Source organism: Pseudophryne corroboree, chromosome 1 (genome assembly GCF_028390025.1).
Source record: "Pseudophryne corroboree isolate aPseCor3 chromosome 1, aPseCor3.hap2, whole genome shotgun sequence".
Classification (NCBI taxonomy): Eukaryota; Metazoa; Chordata; class Amphibia; order Anura; family Myobatrachidae; genus Pseudophryne; species Pseudophryne corroboree.
The window spans coordinates 553,764,734-553,779,651 of record NC_086444.1 but is presented as its reverse complement, the minus strand read 5'-3'; the positions used below and the strand labels follow the sequence as shown (position 1 = coordinate 553,779,651).

Here is a 14,918-nt window from a genome sequence, read left to right as displayed (position 1 = left end):
GATGTCCCTTCCAAAAAACCCTCCCCAAACAGCACATGACGCAAAGAAAAAAAGAGGCGCAATGAGGTAGCTGACTGTGTGAGTAAGATAAGCGACCCTAGTGGCCGACACAAACACCGGGCCCATTTAGGAGTGGCACTGCAGTGTCACGCAGGATGTCCCTTCCAAAAAACCCTCCCCAAACAGCACATGACGCAAAGAAAAAAGAGGCGCAATGAGGTAGCTGACTGTGTGAGTAAGATAAGCGACCCTAGTGGCCGACACAAACACCGGGCCCATTTAGGAGTGGCACTGCAGTGTCACGCAGGATGTCCCTTCCAAAAAACCCTCCCCAATCAGCACATGACGCAAAGAAAAAAAGAGGCGCAATGAGGTAGCTGTGTGAGTAAGATTAGCGACCCTAGTGGCCGACACAAACACCGGGCCCATTTAGGAGTGGCACTGCAGTGTCACGCAGGATGTCCCTTCCAAAAAACCCTCCCCAATCAGCACATATAGACATATAGCTAATATAGACTGGTTGATAAAGAGATGTCGTAGTATGTATGTATAAAGAAGAAAGAAAAAAAAACCACGGTTAGGTGGTATACAATTATGGACGGACTGCCGAGTGCCGACACAGAGGTAGCCACAGCCGTGAACTACCGTACTGTACTGTGTCTGCTGCTAATATAGACTGGTTGATAAAGAGATGTCGTAGTATGTACGTATAAAGAAGAAAGAAAAAAAAAACACGGTTAGGTGGTATACAATTATGGACGGACTGCCGAGTGCCGACACAGAGGTAGCCACAGCCGTGAACTACCGTACTGTACTGTGTCTGCTGCTAATATAGACTGGTTGATAAAGAGATGTCGTAGTATGTACGTATAAAGAAGAAAGAAAAAAAAACCACGGTTAGGTGGTATACAATTATGGACGGACTGCCGAGTGCCGACACAGAGGTAGCCACAGCCGTGAACTACCGTACTGTACTGTGTCTGCTGCTAATATAGACTGGTTGATAAAGAGATGTCGTAGTATGTATGTATAAAGAAGAAAGAAAAAAAAACCACGGTTAGGTGGTATACAATTATGGACGGACTGCCGAGTGCCGACACAGAGGTAGCCACAGCCGTGAACTACCGTACTGTACTGTGTCTGCTGCTAATATAGACTGGTTGATAAAGAGATGTCGTAGTATGTATGTATAAAGAAGAAAGAAAAAAAAACCACGGTTAGGTGGTATACAATTATGGACGGACTGCCGAGTGCCGACACAGAGGTAGCCACAGCCGTGAACTACCGTACTGTACTGTGTCTGCTGCTAATATAGACTGGTTGATAAAGAGATGTCGTAGTATGTATGTATAAAGAAGAAAGAAAAAAAAACCACGGTTAGGTGGTATACAATTATGGACGGACTGCCGAGTGCCGACACAGAGGTAGCTACAGCCGTGAACTACCGTACTGTGTCTGCTGCGACTGGATGATAAATAATGATATAAAAAATATATATATATCACTACTGCAGCCGGACAGGTATATATTAGAGATGAGCGCCTGAAATTTTTCGGGTTTTGTGTTTTGGTTTTGGGTTCGGTTCCGCGGCCGTGTTTTGGGTTCGACCGCGTTTTGGCAAAACCTCACCGAATTTTTTTTGTCGGATTCGGGTGTGTTTTGGATTCGGGTGTTTTTTTCAAAAAACACTAAAAAACAGCTTAAATCGTAGAATTTGGGGGTCATTTTGATCCCAAAGTATTATTAACCTCAAAAACCATAATTTACACTCATTTTCAGTCTATTCTGAATACCTCACACCTCACAATATTATTTTTAGTCCTAAAATTTGCACCGAGGTCGCTGTGTGAGTAAGATAAGCGACCCTAGTGGCCGACACAAACACCGGGCCCATCTAGGAGTGGCACTGCAGTGTCACGCAGGATGTCCCTTCCAAAAAACCCTCCCCAAACAGCACATGACGCAAAGAAAAAAAGAGGCGCAATGAGGTAGCTGTGTGAGTAAGATTAGCGACCCTAGTGGCCGACACAAACACCGGGCCCATCTAGGAGTGGCACTGCAGTGTCACGCAGGATGGCCCTTCCAAAAAACCCTCCCCAAACAGCACATGACGCAAAGAAAAAAAGAGGCGCAATGAGGTAGCTGTGTGAGTAAGATTAGCGACCCTAGTGGCCGACACAAACACCGGGCCCATCTAGGAGTGGCACTGCAGTGTCACGCAGGATGGCCCTTCCAAAAAACCCTCCCCAAACAGCACATGACGCAAAGAAAAAAAGAGGCGCAATGAGGTAGCTGTGTGAGTAAGATTAGCGACCCTAGTGGCCGACACAAACACCGGGCCCATCTAGGAGTGGCACTGCAGTGTCACGCAGGATGTCCCTTCCAAAAAACCCTCCCCAAACAGCACATGACGCAAAGAAAAAAAGAGGCGCAATGAGGTAGCTGTGTGAGTAAGATTAGCGACCCTAGTGGCCGACACAAACACCGGGCCCATCTAGGAGTGGCACTGCAGTGTCACGCAGGATGTCCCTTCCAAAAAACCCTCCCCAAACAGCACATGACGCAAAGAAAAAAAGAGGCGCAATGAGGTAGCTGACTGTGTGAGTAAGATTAGCGACCCTAGTGGCCGACACAAACACCGGGCCCATCTAGGAGTGGCACTGCAGTGTCACGCAGGATGGCCCTTCCAAAAAACCCTCCCCAAACAGCACATGACGCAAAGAAAAAAAGAGGCGCAATGAGGTAGCTGACTGTGTGAGTAAGATTAGCGACCCTAGTGGCCGACACAAACACCGGGCCCATCTAGGAGTGGCACTGCAGTGTCACGCAGGATGTCCCTTCCAAAAAACCCTCCCCAAACAGCACATGACGCAAAGAAAAAAAGAGGCGCAATGAGGTAGCTGTGTGAGTAAGATTAGCGACCCTAGTGGCCGACACAAACACCGGGCCCATCTAGGAGTGGCACTGCAGTGTCACGCAGGATGTCCCTTCCAAAAAACCCTCCCCAAACAGCACATGACGCAAAGAAAAAAAGAGGCGCAATGAGGTAGCTGACTGTGTGAGTAAGATTAGCGACCCTAGTGGCCGACACAAACACCGGGCCCATCTAGGAGTGGCACTGCAGTGTCACGCAGGATGTCCCTTCCAAAAAACCCTCCCCAAACAGCACATGACGCAAAGAAAAAAAGAGGCGCAATGAGGTAGCTGACTGTGTGAGTAAGATTAGCGACCCTAGTGGCCGACACAAACACCGGGCCCATCTAGGAGTGGCACTGCAGTGTCACGCAGGATGTCCCTTCCAAAAAACCCTCCCCAATCAGCACATGATGCAAAGAAAAAGAAAAGAAAAAAGAGGTGCAAGATGGAATTGTCCTTGGGCCCTCCCACCCACCCTTATGTTGTGTAAACAAAACAGGACATGCACACTTTAACCAACCCATCATTTCAGTGACAGGGTCTGCCACACGACTGTGACTGATATGACGGGTTGGTTTGGACCCCCCCCAAAAAAGAAGCAATTAATCTCTCCTTGCACAAACTGGCTCTACAGAGGCAAGATGTCCACCTCATCTTCACCCTCCGATATATCACCGTGTACATCCCCCTCCTCACAGATTATCAATTCGTCCCCACTGGAATCCACCATCTCAGCTCCCTGTGTACTTTGTGGAGGCAATTGCTGCTGGTCAATGTCTCCGCGGAGGAATTGATTATTATTCATTTTAATGAACATCATCTTCTCCACATTTTCTGGATGTAACCTCGTACGCCGATTGCTGACAAGGTGAGCGGCGGCACTAAACACTCTTTCGGAGTACACACTTGTGGGAGGGCAACTTAGGTAGAATAAAGCCAGTTTGTGCAAGGGCCTCCAAATTGCCTCTTTTTCCTGCCAGTATAAGTACGGACTGTGTGACGTGCCTACTTGGATGCGGTCACTCATATAATCCTCCACCATTCTATCAATGTTGAGAGAATCATATGCAGTGACAGTAGACGACATGTCCGTAATCGTTGTCAGGTCCTTCAGTCCGGACCAGATGTCAGCATCAGCAGTCGCTCCAGACTGCCCTGCATCACCGCCAGCGGGAGGGCTCGGAATTCTGAGCCTTTTCCTCGCACCCCCAGTTGCGGGAGAATGTGAAGGAGGAGATGTTGACAGGTCGCGTTCCGCTTGACTTGACAATTTTGTCACCAGCAGGTCTTTCAACCCCAGCAGACCTGTGTCTGCCGGAAAGAGAGATCCAAGGTAGGCTTTAAATCTAGGATCGAGCACGGTGGCCAAAATGTAGTGCTCTGATTTCAACAGATTGACCACCCGTGAATCCTTGTTAAGCGAATTAAGGGCTGCATCCACAAGTCCCACATGCCTAGCGGAATCGCTCCCTTTTAGCTCCTTCTTCAATGCCTCCAGCTTCTTCTGCAAAAGCCTGATGAGGGGAATGACCTGACTCAGGCTGGCAGTGTCTGAACTGACTTCACGTGTGGCAAGTTCAAAGGGCATCAGAACCTTGCACAACGTTGAAATCATTCTCCACTGCACTTGAGACAGGTGCATTCCACCTACTATATCGTGCTCAATTGTATAGGCTTGAATGGCCTTTTGCTGCTCCTCCAACCTCTGAAGCATATAGAGGGTTGAATTCCACCTCGTTACCACTTCTTGCTTCAGATGATGGCAGGGCAGGTTCAGTAGTTTTTGGTGGTGCTCCAGTCTTCTGTACGTGGTGCCTGTACGCCGAAAGTGTCCCGCAATTTTTCTGGCCACCGACAGCATCTCTTGCACGCCCCTGTCGTTTTTTAAAAAATTCTGCACCACCAAATTCAAGGTATGTGCAAAACATGGGACGTGCTGGAATTTGCCCATATTTAATGCACACACAATATTGCTGGCGTTGTCCGATGCCACAAATCCACAGGAGAGTCCAATTGGGGTAAGCCATTCCGCGATGATCTTCCTCAGTTGCCGTAAGAGGTTTTCAGCTGTGTGCGTATTCTGGAAAGCGGTGATACAAAGCGTAGCCTGCCTAGGAAAGAGTTGGCGTTTGCGAGATGCTGCTACTGGTGCCGCCGCTGCTGTTCTTGCGGCGGGAGTCCATACATCTACCCAGTGGGCTGTCACAGTCATATAGTCCTGACCCTGCCCTGCTCCACTTGTCCACATGTCCGTGGTTAAGTGGACATTGGGTACAACTGCATTTTTTAGGACACTGGTGAGTCTTTTTCTGACGTCCGTGTACATTCTCGGTATCGCCTGCCTAGAGAAGTGGAACCTAGATGGTATTTGGTAACGGGGGCACACTGCCTCAATAAATTGTCTAGTTCCCTGTGAACTAACGGCGGATACCGGACGCACGTCTAACACCAACATAGTTGTCAAGGACTCAGTTATCCGCTTTGCAGTAGGATGACTGCTGTGATATTTCATCTTCCTCGCAAAGGACTGTTGAACAGTCAATTGCTTACTGGAAGTAGTACAAGTGGGCTTACGACTTCCCCTCTGGGATGACCATCGACTCCCAGCGGCAACAACAGCAGCGCCAGCAGCAGTAGGCGTTACACGCAAGGATGCATCGGAGGAATCCCAGGCAGGAGAGGACTCGTCAGAATTGCCAGTGACATGGCCTGCAGGACTATTGGCATTCCTGGGGAAGGAGGAAATTGACACTGAGGGAGTTGGTGGGGAGGTTTGCGTGAGCTTGGTTACAAGAGGAAGGGATTTACTGGTCAGTGGACTGCTTCCGCTGTCACCCAAAGTTTTTGAACTTGTCACTGACTTATTATGAATGCGCTGCAGGTGACGTATAAGGGAGGATGTTCCGAGGTGGTTAACGTCCTTACCCCTACTTATTACAGCTTGACAAAGGGAACACACGGCTTGACACCTGTTGTCCGCATTTCTGGTGAAATACCTCCACACCGAAGAGCTGATTTTTTTGGTATTTTCACCTGGCATGTCAACGGCCATATTCCTCCCACGGACAACAGGTGTCTCCCCGGGTGCCTGACTTAAACAAACCACCTCACCATCAGAATCCTCCTGGTCAATTTCCTCCCCAGCGCCAGCAACACCCATATCCTCCTCATCCTGGTGTACTTCAACACTGACATCTTCAATCTGACTATCAGGAACTGGACTGCGGGTGCTCCTTCCAGCACTTGCAGGGGGCGTGCAAATGGTGGAAGGCGCATGCTCTTCACGTCCAGTGTTGGGAAGGTCAGGCATCGCAACCGACACAATTGGACTCTCCTTGTGGATTTGGGATTTCAAAGAACGCACAGTTCTTTGCGGTGCTTTTGCCAGCTTGAGTCTTTTCAGTTTTCTAGCGAGAGGCTGAGTGCTTCCATCCTCATGTGAAGCTGAACCACTAGCCATGAACATAGGCCAGGGCCTCAGCCGTTCCTTGCCACTCCGTGTGGTAAATTGCATATTGGCAAGTTTACGCTTCTCCTCCGACAATTTTATTTTAGGTTTTGGAGTCCTTTTTTTACTGATATTTGGTGTTTTGGTTTTGACATGCTCTGTACTATGCCATTGGGCATCGGCCTTGGCAGACGACGTTGCTGGCATTTCATCGTCTCGGCCATGACTAGTGGCAGCAGCTTCAGCACGAGGTGGAAGTGGATCTTGATCTTTCCCTAATTTTGGAACCTCAACATTTTTGTTCTCCATATTTTAATAGGCACAACTAAAAGGCACCTCAGGTAAACAATGGAGATGGATGGATTGGATACTAGTATACAATTATGGACGGGCTGCCGAGTGCCGACACAGAGGTAGCCACAGCCGTGAACTACCGCACTGTACTGTGTCTGCTGCTAATATATAGACTGGTTGATAAAGAGATAGTATACTCGTAACTAGTATGTATGTATAAAGAAAGAAAAAAAAACCACGGTTAGGTGGTATATACAATTATGGACGGGCTGCCGAGTGCCGACACAGAGGTAGCCACAGCCGTGAACTACCGCACTGTACTGTGTCTGCTGCTAATATATAGACTGGTTGATAAAGAGATAGTATACTCGTAACTAGTATGTATGTATAAAGAAAGAAAAAAAAACCACGGTTAGGTGGTATATACAATTATGGACGGGCTGCCGAGTGCCGACACAGAGGTAGCCACAGCCGTGAACTACCGCACTGTACTGTGTCTGCTGCTAATATAGACTGGTTGATAAAGAGATAGTATACTCGTAACTAGTATGTATGTATAAAGAAAGAAAAAAAAACCACGGTTAGGTGGTATATACAATTATGGACGGGCTGCCGAGTGCCGACACAGAGGTAGCCACAGCCGTGAACTACCGCACTGTACTGTGTCTGCTGCTAATATATAGACTGGTTGATAAAGAGATAGTATACTCGTAACTAGTATGTATGTATAAAGAAAGAAAAAAAAACCACGGTTAGGTGGTATATACAATTATGGACGGGCTGCCGAGTGCCGACACAGAGGTAGCCACAGCCGTGAACTACCGCACTGTACTGTGTCTGCTGCTAATATATAGACTGGTTGATAAAGAGATAGTATACTCGTAACTAGTATGTATGTATAAAGAAAGAAAAAAAAACCACGGTTAGGTGGTATATACAATTATGGACGGGCTGCCGAGTGCCGACACAGAGGTAGCCACAGCCGTGAACTACCGCACTGTACTGTGTCTGCTGCTAATATATAGACTGGTTGATAAAGAGATAGTATACTCGTAACTAGTATGTATGTATAAAGAAAGAAAAAAAACCCACGGTTAGGTGGTATATACAATTATGGACGGGCTGCCGAGTGCCGACACAGAGGTAGCCACAGCCGTGAACTACCGCACTGTACTGTGTCTGCTGCTAATATATAGACTGGTTGATAAAGAGATAGTATACTCGTAACTAGTATGTATGTATAAAGAAAAAAAAAAACCACGGTTAGGTGGTATATACAATTATGGACGGGCTGCCGAGTGCCGACACAGAGGTAGCCACAGCCGTGAACTACCGCACTGTACTGTGTCTGCTGCTAATATAGACTGGTTGATAAAGAGATAGTATACTCGTAACTAGTATGTATGTATAAAGAAAGAAAAAAAACCACGGTTAGGTGGTATATACAATTATGGACGGGCTGCCGAGTGCCGACACAGAGGTAGCCACAGCCGTGAACTACCGCACTGTACTGTGTCTGCTGCTAATATATAGACTGGTTGATAAAGAGATAGTATACTCGTAACTAGTATGTATGTATAAAGAAAGAAAAAAAAACCACGGTTAGGTGGTATATACAATTATGGACGGGCTGCCGAGTGCCGACACAGAGGTAGCCACAGCCGTGAACTACCGCACTGTACTGTGTCTGCTGCTAATATATAGACTGGTTGATAAAGAGATAGTATACTCGTAACTAGTATGTATGTATAAAGAAAGAAAAAAAAACCACGGTTAGGTGGTATATACAATTATGGACGGGCTGCCGAGTGCCGACACAGAGGTAGCCACAGCCGTGAACTACCGCACTGTACTGTGTCTGCTGCTAATATAGACTGGTTGATAAAGAGATAGTATACTACTAATATTATATACTGGTGGTCAGGTCACTGGTCACTAGTCACACTGGCAGTGGCACTCCTGCAGCAAAAGTGTGCACTGTTTAATTTTAATATAATATTATGTACTCCTGGCTCCTGCTATAACCTATAACTGGCACTGCAGTAGTGCTCCCCAGTCTCCCCCACAATTATAAGCTGTGTGAGCTGAGCAGTCAGACAGATATATAATATATATAGATGATGCAGCACACTGGCCTGAGCCTGAGCAGTGCACACAGATATGGTATGTGACTGACTGAGTCACTGTGTGTATCGCTTTTTTCAGGCAGAGAACGGATATATTAAATAAACTGCACTGTGTGTCTGGTGGTCACTCACTATATAATATATTATGTACTCCTGGCTCCTGCTATAACCTATAACTGGCACTGCAGTAGTGCTCCCCAGTCTCCCCCACAATTATAAGCTGTGTGAGCTGAGCAGTCAGACAGATATATAATATTATATATAGATAATAGATGATGCAGCACACTGGCCTGAGCCTGAGCAGTGCACACAGATATGGTATGTGACTGAGTCACTGTGTGCTGTGTATCGCTTTTTTCAGGCAGAGAACGGATTATAAATAAAAGTGGTGGTCACTGGTCACTATCAGCAAAACTCTGCACTGTACACTACTGAGTACTCCTAATGCTCCCCAAAATTAGTAAATTAAGTGTCTAAACGGAGAGGACGCCAGCCACGTCCTCTCCCTATCAATCTCAATGCACGTGTGAAAATGGCGGCGACGCGCGGCTCCTTATATAGAATCCGAGTCTCGCGATAGAATCCGAGCCTCGCGAGAATCCGACAGCGTCATGATGACGTTCGGGCGCGCTCGGGTTAACCGAGCAAGGCGGGAAGATCCGAGTCGCTCGGACCCGTGAAAAAAAACATGAAGTTCTGGCGGGTTCGGATTCAGAGAAACCGAACCCGCTCATCTCTAGTATATATATTATATAATGACGGACCTGCTGGACACTGTCTGTCAGCAGAATGAGTTTTTTATAGAATAAAAAAAAAAACACCACACAAGTGAAGTCACACGACGAGTGTTTAACTTTTTCAGGCAATCACAATATAGTATACTACTAACTATACTGGTGGTCAGTGTGGTCAGGTCACTGGTCAGTCACACTGGCAGTGGCACTCCTGCAGCAAAAGTGTGCACTGTTTAATTAATTTTAATATAATATGTACTCCTGGCTCCTGCTATAACCTATAACTGGCACTGCAGTGCTCCCCAGTCTCCCCCACAATTATAAGCTGTGTGAGCTGAGCACAGTCAGATATATAATATATACATAGATGATGCAGCACACTGGGCTGAGCAGTGCACACAGATATGGTATGTGACTGTCTTGTACTCCTGGCTCCTGCTATAACCTATAACTGGCACTGCAGTGCTCCCCAGTCTCCCCCACAATTATAAGCTGTGTGAGCTGAGCACAGTCAGATATATAATATATACATAGATGATGCAGCACACTGGGCTGAGCAGTGCACACAGATATGGTATGTGACTGAGTCACTGTGTGTATCGTTTTTTTCAGGCAGAGAACGGATATATTAAATAAAACTGCACTGTCTGGTGGTCACTGTGGTCAGTCACTAGTAAACTCTGCACTCTCTTCTACAGTACTCCTAAGCTCCAGTAAATCAGGTCAATCTCTCTCTCTCTCTCTCTCCTAATCTAAATCACTGTACTCCCTAACAGCTGCTCCCCGTCCCCAATCCTCCCCACAATTATAACTAAGTCACTCAGTCTTTACTCTTTTCTACTATAACGGAGAGGACGCCAGCCACGTCCTCTCCCTATCAATCTCAATGCACGTGTGAAAATGGCGGCGACGCGCGGCTCCTTATATAGAATCCGAGTCTCGCGAGAATCCGACAGCGTCATGATGACGTTCGGGCGCGCTCGGGTTAACCGAGCAAGGCGGGAAGATCCGAGTCGCTCGGACCCGTGAAAAAAAACATGAAGTTCGTGCGGGTTCGGATTCAGAGAAACCGAACCCGCTCATCTCTACAAATGACTGACTTTAGCACATTTTAGAACATCAGACAACTATCAATGCCACAATAATATATGGTAATGTTTTGTGTTTTTTCTACACAGGGGATTCTGGCTATGGCTGTTGCTTCTGACTTCTGAGACAATTGTTTCTTCCTAAGACTCCTGCTGAGCATAAGTATACGGAAGCACATATATTCACTTGGTCAGTGATAGAACACACCTTTGAGCTATTAAAATCTAGGTTCAAGTGTATTGAGAAATCTGGAGGGATTTTGCTATACAATCCTACCAAAGTGTCTGATATTATGCTCTGCCATTGTCTATTTTATAATCTGGCATAGAAACAACCCCCAAAACCAGAGTAGGCTATAGACAGTGAGCAGGTAGATGTCCTGTTACCATCAAGAAACTCGCTGACCGCAGACAGAGGAAGGGCAGATTAGGCAAACACTAATGACCTTTTTCCTCTGTCTGGGGAATCCGTCGAGGACTAATTTAAATCGGAGAAACGCGTTATAGAGAGCCTAAACCGAGGGAGACTGTGCAGCAACACCAGATAATATATGGTGACAGGAGAGTGCCTATCGATCCAGGAGTTCCAATTCCACTAGCGCTGCAATCATAGGTGAAAGCCAGCAGCAGTGGGTAAGAGGAAAAGACTGGAAGTGAATCCTGACCACTAATGTCTAAAACACCAGTCCCCTAAATGGATACAACAATTATGTGTGAATAGAGATTGCATTAAAGTCTCTAGATTTTTACAGGAACTATACATGTTTAGACTATCTTAACCTTAATTCAGCCTGGAAAAAGCACTTTAGACATGCAAATTATGACTGATATATAGGTCCACTGGTAATTGCCTGTTATATTGTAATGCCTCAATAACGGATAACACATTATTTGGAAATCTGCTGTTTTGGAAACCACTGCTTATTGAGAAGCAGATACAATCAGTTCATTGGCCACATTAATGGAGGAAACAACAGCTTTCTATGTATAATGGACTGATAAGTCTGATTTGCTATTTTGTGATTTATTATCTGAATCTAGTATTAGTGTACCAAGGGGGATTTGAATGCTTGCTAGATTAATTGATTTAAATTGCTCTTTCTCATAAGCATTGTTGTTATTGGAAATACTTTTTTATACATTGTATGTGCGTATTCTTCTAAAAATTAAAAAGTGGAATTATTTTAAAAGGTATCTGAATCATATATCTCTATAGAAATAATATATTGGTGAGTGGTGCTTCTTTTTTGGGGTTAAAATCCCATAACTTGGTTTGTTTTTACATATAAGTAAACTAAAACATTACCGCACATATAGGAGAGTTGGTTGCTGGATATCTCCCCTGATAAATTATTATAAACTTAACAAACTACAGAAAGCTTTGCAAAAATAAGATTTACTCTGCCTTTGTCCCAAATCAGCATACCACAATTAATCAACATTAACAACACAAGTTGTTTATGCTTTAACAATTTTCTCCATGTAAGGAAAAAATAAACTGAACCACATCAAAATAGTAAGTATGCATACTAAATAAGTTGAAGCATAGCAAGTAACTGGCTACTATTTCTTCCTTTTAGGAAATGTGGCAGGGGATGGGTCATAAGGGATTGGCCCTGTGAGGCCTTCACAATGCCGTAGGCCACACTTGGGAGGAGTAGACAATGTAGTGCTTTGTAGTGGTGTGCTACTAACTGAAGATGATTCTCTTCTTTCCATTTAGCAGGACAACAATTGTGCTCCTAAGGAGGCAATATTGCTGCTAAGTTCACATATAGCATTTGTCTGCGCCTCATGTAGTGTACATGTTGTACTTACTGGGCAGTACGGATGGTGTAATGGTTAGCATTACTGCCTCACAGCACTGAGATCATGGGTTCGATTCCCACCATGGCCCTAACTGTGTGGAGTTTGTATATTTTCCCCGTACTTGCGTGGGTTTCCTCCGGGTACTCCGTTTTCCTCCCACAATCCAAAAATATACTTCTAGGTTAATTGGCTCCCAACAAAATTAGCCCTAGCGTGAATGTGTGTGTACGTACGTACGTACGTACGTACGTACGTACGTACGTACGTACGTACGTGTGGTATGGAATATAGATTGTAAGCTCCACTGGGACAGGGACTGATGTGAATGGCAAAATATTCTCTGTAAAGCGCTGTGGAATATGTGTGCGCTATAGAAATATCTAATAATAATAATAATAATAATAATAATACTGAATTTAGAGACCTTGCAGACATATAAATTGGGAAGCGGAGATGATGGGGGGACATCACAAGACTGCTCTCCTTCATATTGCCGTGTTGGGGAGATAGCCACTAACTGTAGTGTCACCATTTCATTCGGCTCATTGCCATCATATTCAGTAACAGCACATGGTGTATCTTCATCCACAAAAGCAATGTCCATTTTGGAGGAATGAAAATACAGGTATTAATGTTTTTGAATATAATGTTGTGTGTTATGTAGTGTAAAACATGACTGAGTTCTGTTTTAAAAACAACTGAGTTCCATGTCAGATGAGGAGCATGATTCTAGCACCACAATCAGCTGATGCATTATTTATAAACTGCTCCAAGGTTAATCTTACTGCTGCTGCAATGCATGTGCCTTGTTACAGCATATTTGTAAGAGGGTGTGTAGGGATTAACTCCATGGGGGTCATTCCGAGTTGATCGCTCGCTCGCTAGTTTTAGCAGCGTGCAAATGCTATGCCGTCACCCACTGGGGAGTGTATTTTAGCTTAGCAGAAGTGCGAACTCATGCCTCTGCAAAAAAAGTTTGTGCAGTTTCAGAGTAGTTCTGAACCTACTCAGCGCTTGCAATCACTTCAGCCTATTCGTGTCCGGATTTGACGTCATACACCCGCCCAGCGAACGCCCAGCCATGCCTGCGTTTTTTCAGACACGCCTGCAATTTTGCAAACACTCCCTGAAAATGGTTAGTTGACACCCAGTAACGCCCCCTTCCTGTCTATCTTCTTGCGACCGCCAGTGTGAAGGAAAACTTTGCTAGAACCTGAGCACAACCACAAAGAGCTTTGTACCCGTACGTCACGCGTGCGCATTGCGGGGCATACTCATGCGCAGAAATGCAGTTTTTTCACCTGATCGCAGCGAAAATCGTCAGAGAGCGATCAACTTGGAATGACCACCCATTTACGCACAAATGACTTTATATTTTTTATAGCATTGAGGAAAATGCAGCTGGATGTAATATTGCCTCTCTAGCGGCCTCTCTTGCTGTTGTTACTGCTGTTGTGGGCATACAGGGTTGAATACTCTGAACACTTGATGGACTTTAAAACCCCCCCACAATATTTCTTATATGCAAGATATGGTTTGTTTTCATTTTGTTTTTTGTGCAGTATGTCAATTAAATAAAATATACCTGCACTTCATCCTCGTCTCATATTGTGACCCTGGCTTGCACTTTTCTCCTAGGCTGATCTGAAATCAAACAGGACATCTATATTAACCACAGTTATATATCTTTTTTTTTATCTTTTATATCCATATTTAGGAACATTTAACCCCTCTAAAAATTATAGATACTTCATCATGTAATAATACAATTTATCACAAGGTGGAGCTAAAGGTCCAGTAAACAAATTCCACAGACCACATATTCTACTTACATTTTCAGTGAAAAACGTAAAATATATTCTTAAGGTAATTACAGATGATTTAATTAAGCCTGCATGATATTGGTGTAACAAATAATGTACCCACTCAATATCCTAAATATATGCTTTAATCTAGTAAAAAAAAGAAAGAAAGAAAAGTAATATAAGGCATCGGTTCCCAAAGTTTTTGGAGCCACAGCACCCTAGAGTATATAATTTTTTTCACAGCACCCCTAGGGCAAAAGTGTCTTATTGAGAAATCAGAAACAAATATTAAATTAAGTAAATTTTGTTTATATGTCATCCTTAACTTCAGTCATGTGGTGAGGGTCAGAATTCCCTTCTGTTTGTCACCTATTTTATGACTGGAAGTCACAAGCACTGGTTTTGTCTATTGTACTGACCATAAATAATTTGAGTTGGTCCTGGACCAACAACCTGGGTCATCCCAGGGTGCCACGGCACCCAGTTTGGGCAGCACTGATGTAAGGGAATACTTTTTATTTCTACAATTTGCTGTGCTTACATCTGAGCTTTGTTTCAAAGATAGCAAGTACTGTTATGGTTACTATACATGCTTCTTAGTACACATGGCAGAAGAAAGGTAGATGTGGTGTAAAGTTTTCAGAGTTCATAAATAAAAAAATGATACACTTTACCTAATCATAATATAGTATATTATC

The 14,918-nt window shown here is 44.7% G+C and overlaps 1 long non-coding RNA gene across 1 annotated transcript in view; it reads right to left on the bottom strand.

The window, feature by feature from the left end:
- LOC134898820 (uncharacterized) overlaps positions 1 to 14,918 on the bottom strand; it is a 38,950-nt gene that overhangs the window by 20,377 nt on the left and 3,655 nt on the right. Inside the window, exon 2 of the long non-coding RNA XR_010172516.1 lies at positions 14,001 to 14,059. This is a non-coding gene — a long non-coding RNA (uncharacterized LOC134898820). The remainder of the gene's footprint in view (positions 1 to 14,000; positions 14,060 to 14,918) is intronic.